Source organism: Gossypium arboreum, chromosome 2, assembly GCF_025698485.1.
Source record: "Gossypium arboreum isolate Shixiya-1 chromosome 2, ASM2569848v2, whole genome shotgun sequence".
NCBI classification, from domain to species: Eukaryota; Viridiplantae; Streptophyta; class Magnoliopsida; order Malvales; family Malvaceae; genus Gossypium; species Gossypium arboreum.
Genome location: NC_069071.1, coordinates 34,961,314 through 34,968,864, shown reverse-complemented (window position 1 = coordinate 34,968,864; position 7,551 = coordinate 34,961,314).

Here is a 7,551-nt window from a genome sequence, read left to right as displayed (position 1 = left end):
AAACTCCATCAAGATGCTGGTGTCTAATAGGTTGGCCAAAGGAGACTTCAAAAGTTTTTCCTAAGCATTCAAGTTCATTGATTCAACTGAATTGAAGTCTATTGAAGAGTAGAGTTACTTAGGTTAGAATTTCGAAAGCTGTGACTTTTTATTTCAGCTTATTAAGCTGAATAAAAGTGACTATTTGGCTAGCTTCTTTTAACATTATAAATAGTTGTAATCAACCTATTGTAAGAGGACCTTTTTGCTGAATTTATTTTAAACTTGAGTTTTTTGAGTTATCCAATTCTCTTTGTTCTTTTGGAATTAATCTGACTTATCAAGCATCTCTTGTGGTGTCTATCCTTTCCATTGTTAACTGAACTTATCACTTTCAAGTGTGGCGTGCATTATACCAAGGTTCCTATCATCCATTGATAGTGGGTCGAGGTTTTTTTATCAAATTATATATTCTTTTTCAACCACATTTCAACCTAAGTGCTTGTCTAAGTTTCGGGTCAACAACCTAATATTCTTGGTTCACTCTTAAGCCTTAGCTGAATCCAATTCTTTAATTCCATATCCATTTCGAAACCATTCCATTTGAGCCTATCTTTCATAATTTCAAGCCACTTTTGCCAACCGTTTAGATTTACTCAAATTCACGATTGGGCAACATTAAGACTCGAATCATCACCGAAACGAGTTCGTATCACAACTTGAATCTACTTGCACACAAAGAAAAACAAATCATACACTAAGTAAATATGTTCAGTGGTAAATTTATGATTCAAGACAACATAATAATATTATGTAAAATGCACAAATTCAATTCTTAACCCAATCTCATACCATTTATGTCAACCACTTTCAACCTCAATAGTTATGTTTATACCAATATTTACATGCCAATTTACTTACCTATTCATGCCAAAACTATCATTTCTACTTAACTTATACATATTCGTTTATGCAACTCAATTCAACACATGAGTTTCTAAACATACCATTCAATTCACAAGTATAATTCATCATTTTGAACTCATTTATATAGATATTTATACTCAATTACATGTCCATTTCAATCATTTCTGAGTTCATAAGCCCATTCATACTCAATCTTCCCCTTTGGCTCGTTCACTATTTGTTTCGTATATTGCAATTCAAATTCATATATTGCTTCACATAAAATTTCTACAATCCATTCATTTGCAACTCTATTAACCAACACAGACTCAGTTAGATAGTGAATTTGTCACCTTGCATCTCAATCTGGCACCATAGTGTATCATCGAATAAATTGAAGGAAAGATACTGGCACACATAGTTCATCATCGAGCAAGCCTAAACAATTATACTGGCATACAAAGTGTATCATCGGACGAACCAAAACAATTATATTGGCAGGCATAGTGCATCATTGAATAAATCAAAGCAATCATATTGGCATGTAAGTGCATCATCGGATGTATTGATGCAAATATCTAAAGAAGTTGAGTAAATCAGAATATCATCAAAATATATTACCAAAAATTTACCCAAATAAGGTCTCAAAAAATAGTTCATCAAGCGCATAAAAGTACTAGGCGCATTAGTCAAACCAAAAGGCATAACTAGCCATTCATATAAACTGAACTTAGTTTTAAAGGTTGTTTTACATTCATCCCCCTTCTTTCATTCGAATTTGATGATAAACACTTTTTAAATCAATCTTTGTAAAAATACAAGCACAATAGAGTTCATCAAACATATCATCAAACTTTGGGATATGATGTCTATACTTAATAGTGATTTGGTTAATTGGTCGACAATCGACATACATTCTATACATATCATCTTTCTTTGGCACCAAAATTACTGGCATCGCACAAGGACTTAAACTTTTACGAATGTGACCTTTCTCCAAAAATTCATCCACTTGCTTTTGTAACTCCTTCATCTCCTCAAGATTGCTTCGATAAGCTAGTCAATTTGGAATTGTTAACCTAGGTACTAAGTCAATTTGATACTCAATAACCTCAAAGGTGGCAATCCTTTAGGTGCCTCTTCAAAAATATCTTCATATTCATGCAAAAGAGACACAAAAACACTATGCAAAGAGTCGTAAAGGATAGTCAAAGATAAACAATTTTGCCTAAGTCAAACAATGATGCAAGGCTATTTAGTGAGTAAGGCTCTGTAACACCCCAAAACCGGCCCAGACGTTACGGCCGAATTCAGCGTGTCACATGGGGAATGTTACTAAAGAAGTTATGTTTTATCCAAAAATCTTTCTTAGGGTTTGAAGAATGTTTTGTTTTAAGTTAAAGTGAACGGAAGCTGTGCACCAGGTAGGAAGCCAGAAAAGAGGAGGTGAGTCTGTTGGACTGCTTAAGTACTAAGCTCTTCACGGATCCTGTAACACCCCGTACCCGAGTCCGTTACCGGAATCGAACACAAGGTGCACACAGACTTAACTATTTTCACAGTCCATTTAGAAATTTCCAGACAAGCTGGTTACTGCATCACTGTCACCTTAAAAATCATATCTTGAGTTTCAAAGCTCGAAAATTAGTTTCGTAATTTTTCCCTGAAACTAGACTCATATGTCCATCTACAGATTTTTTTCTAGAATTTTTGGTTGAGCCAATTAGTACAGTTTATTAGTTAAAGTCTCCCCTGTTGCAGGGATCGACTACACTGACCTTCGTGCGTTACGAATTGGATATCTCCCTGTACAGGGACTCAATACTGATACCGTTTGTTTCTATAGAAACTAGACTCAGAGAGGAATCCATACATATATGGAATGACTCCTAATTATCTCTGGTTAATTTAAAATGAATTTCCAAAGTCGGAACAGGGGATCCAGAAACCGTTCTGGCCCTGTTTCACGAGAACTTTAATATCTCTTAACATATAACTCATATGGCCGTTTCGTTTCTTCCATATGAAAGTAGATTCATCCAAGTTCATTTACATAATTTATTCACTATTTAATACCATTCCTAATATTTTTAGTGATTTTTCACAGCCACATCACTGCTGCTGTCAGCATCTGCCTTTAAGGTAGGCTTTACCTATTTCATGATTTCATGATTCAATTGGCCCTTTTTGCATACATAGCACAAAGAGTGATCATGATTAACCATTCCAATGGCTAACCGTTTCAAAACAATATCATACCTCATAATGATCAACATACAAACGATTATAGTACTATGCTAAAACGATATGAGCCATTTTCGCATGGCTATCCAAGTTTACACAAACCAAAAGGTACATGACCTACAACAAAAGGGTAGTCCTATACATGCCATTTCAAAGTTCAACCAAAATTGTACCAAAAAAGGGGGCTTTGATAGTGTGGATGACTTCGACTTCGATGATCCCGAATCCGATAGCTAACGAGCAAAATCTAGAAAACAAAGAACAAAGAAACAGAGTAAGCAATTTATGCTTAGTAAGTTTTAAGCAAAACAAAGTGTTCTCAATCACTATCATTGGTCATTCATTTCAACTGTTCGATGAAGTTAATCTAGAGCTTCATCTCGATCTATAATGTCATTAAACGCAACACTTGGCTGCCACATATATACTTTCGAATAATAATGACCTAGATGGTCAAATATTTCCAAAGCACATGCTTCATCGATTATCAGCTTTCAATAATCCTTTCCACTTGTTTATAATCACATCCATACTTAAGCTTACAAATCATAATCCTTACCTCTTTGATACTGATAATTTACCTCGAAATCACTCCACCGATGAGTAAGTGATACGTACCTGAACATCTTAAGTACATAATACTTATTTGATGGTAACTTAATGCAGATACTCAATATCAAAGTCTTACTTGAATCCTAGTATTTAGCCGTCGGGTCTTTAAAGCTCGGATATAGTACGAGCACGAAGCCTCACGGACATTAATCGAGATAATATTCTCGCATAAAGCTGCGGGGTTTTAACCGGATATAATATCGACACAAATGCCCTTCGGGACTTATCACATTTATACACTTTCACATTCATCACATTGGCCATTCGGCCCTATCACATATATACACCTTCACATTCATCACATCGGCCATTAGGCCTTATCACATTTATATACACTTTCACATTCTTCACGTCGGCCATTAGGCCTTATCACATATATATACACTTTCACATTCATCACGTCGGCCATTAGGCCTTATCACATATATACACACTTTCACATTCATCACGTCGGCCATTAGGCCTTATCACATATATACACACTTTCACATTCATCACGTCGGCCATTAGGCCTTATCACATATATACACACTTTCACATTCTTCACATCGGCCATTAGGCCTTATCACATATATATACACTTTCACATTCATCACATCGGCCATTAGGCCTTATCACATATATATACCTCATACAAATTTCATATTTTTTCTTGTACATCAATTTCAGCAATAGCTTATAAGCAACTCAAATAGTTTCATCAAAGTTTACAACAACATCACATATTCACTACAAGCAGTTTTCCTGAGCAACAGTCACTAAATTGTTTATAACTGGAGCTACGAAATTCAAAATCAATTACCGTTAAATTTCCCCGAATGTAGACTCATGTATCTTTCATCCATAAAATTTTCAAAATTTTAGGTGTGGCCAATCAATACCAGATTTTTCTTAAAGTTCCCCTGTTGCACTGTTTGACTAATCTGACCACTCTTCACTACGAATCAATTTTTCATTGTACAGAATTCATAATGTGTTCTATTTGATTCCATTTGAAACTAGACTCATTAAGGAGTCTAAGCATATAAATCTTATCTCATAACCATTTTTGTACAAATTATAGTGATTTTCCAAAAACAGAATAGGGATTTCGAGTCATTCCGACACTGTCCTGCACAACTTTAAATATCTCTTTATAGGAAATTTCTTTGCTCACACGGCCTCTTTTATAAGGAACTAGACTAATTAAGCTTTGATTACATATTTTATTCAGCCTATAATTCCACACCAACAATTTATGGTGATTTTCTAAAATCACGTTACTACTGCTGTCCTAAGCAAACTATTACAATTTGCTCTTAAATTTCCAAGTCCAAACACTTATGAACTTACCATTTGAGCTTTAAACATATCATGACCACATCATATCTTATTAAATCAACTCATTATGTCCTATTTTGATTGAATTTACTCAACGTTTGATCACTTAAAACTTACCTCGGATGTGGTCGAACGATCTCGGCTATTTGATCACTTGTTTCCTTTCCTTATCCAACTTTGGTCCTCTTTGCGTTTAAGCTTAAGTACAACAATAGATTTGCTTAGGTACTTAACTAATATTATTCACTTAACAATCACATTTGGCAATCACATATCATTTAATCTATATCTAGAATAATAGATTTAAATATGTATCATATTTATGGTCCAACATAGCAAGAAAATTAAATAGGCTTTACTAGCCACACTTAGTTCTATTATAACATAACTCCCTTACTTATATGTACATTCGCACAAGCAACTTCATTTCAATTTTGCCATTCTTGAACTTATCCATAATATCCTAAGTTCATTTAGTAGCTAAGCAACAATTATACAAATCAACAAGCATTTAACAACAATGTACTTAACCAACCCTTCAAGCATACATTCGCAATATATATATATGTTAATGACGAAAACACTTGAGTCAATTCTAAGACTTCCACAATCTTCATGCTTACATGCCATAACCGTATGGTTCTTATCACCCTTGGACCACAAAATGCATGAATTTCCCAAATTCTAATTACTATCTTAAGCTCAATTTAGCACTCATTTAGCACTTCAACATAGCCGATTGTCATCTTCACACATTTAAAAAAACATTTGCCATGAGCTAGCTTCTATACTTGATGACCACTCCAAATATACAAAGATTTTCAATGAAAGAGCATTAACATACCTTAATCCCCTTTTAGCCTTCTACTTGAAAATTTCAACTTAGAAGCAAACAAATTCCATGGTTTTCCACTACATGCAATGGCCTATCTTCTCTAGCTTCCTTTGCAAGAGACAAGGAAGCAAGATAGAAAATGAAAGTTGAAGTCTTTCTTTCTTCCATTCACGGCAATGGGGGAGACAACTTTGGTTTCTCCTCCCACTCCCTTCTTTATTTATTATTCTTCCCACACATTTTAACATAATATGTCTATAATATGCCTTACCCCATAGCATGGCCGCCACCATTTAGATTTTGGCTAATTTGACATGCAAGTCCCTCATGTCAATAATTCATGCATTATTTGGCCACTTTAAATTTCACCTATCACATTTTCAAGTCCTATCACATGGGTCCTTTCTTATAAATTAGCACCTAATTGATAAAATCAAGGCACGAAATATTCACACATACAAATCCCACATATAATAAGCACAGAATATAACATCTAATTATTTTTGTGACTCGGTTTTGTGGTCCCGAAACCACTTTTCGACTAGGGTCACATTAGGGGTGTCACAGATCCAATCCTAGATATGCACACATCCATTGCCACACTTTATGCCTGTTACTAGTCCACGGATATTTAATTAAGTTAAGTCTATTTAAAATATTCATTTCCTTTGAAAACGTTTACATTGCGAAAGCTTTGCTCGGTTATCGTGATATTTTAAAAATAAGAAACTTTTATAAAACTTTCCCTAAAGCTAACCAATTTAATAACCCAAAATAAATAAAATAATAAAAAGAGCGGCCTTATTACAACTTAAACCAGAAACAAAATAATCAAAATAATAATTGTGAAACTTAAAAAAACAGAAATTAATCCTCGTGGCCACTCTGAATCCCGCCCAGCTCTAAGTCCACCAACTAGGGCTCAACTGCAAGGATGGAAGGGAAAGGGGTGAGTTTGGAAAACTCAGTGTGTAAGGAAAACCCATCCAAAGCCCAAGTCAGCTCAAGCCCATTGGGCCTAAGCCCATTCAGATAACAGTGGGTATTGGGCCGAAGCCCTTTTCAGAATACAATAAACTGGACCTTAGCCCCATTTTCAGATAACAGTATGGCCCAGAGGCCCATTCCAGAATAGATCAGACATATTCGTGTATGCAAGCCCAACCCAGCCTATAACCAACCGCTACACTCCACCCGTACCAGCCCTACACTCCATGTGGGGAATAACTCAACCCACCCAAATTTACACTCCATAGTTGCGGATTGTCGCCGATTATCGATAAGTTGAGGTAAAGCCTCCAAGATGCGTGGACAAGCCACTTTCAAGATTTCCTCCATCAATATCCCATCCCATGCATCGATAATAATAATAACATGGCATGCAGTAAATAATAGCAGTCAAACATGCATTCAGGTCAACCTTAACCCTAAGGGTATATCAGTAATTTTACTCCTAAGGGTAAATTTGTAAAGTGTCCACCTATAAAGGTATTTCAGTAATTTTATCAGTTTTAAAGGGTTTTCATGCATATTCCCACCTTTTACATACTAACAGAAACACTTACCGAGGGTTTTTACCGAATTGGGCCCGTTGGCCCATTATTCCAATTTTGGCCCATAAAGCCCAAAAATATCGAAGGCACAGAAATCATGAA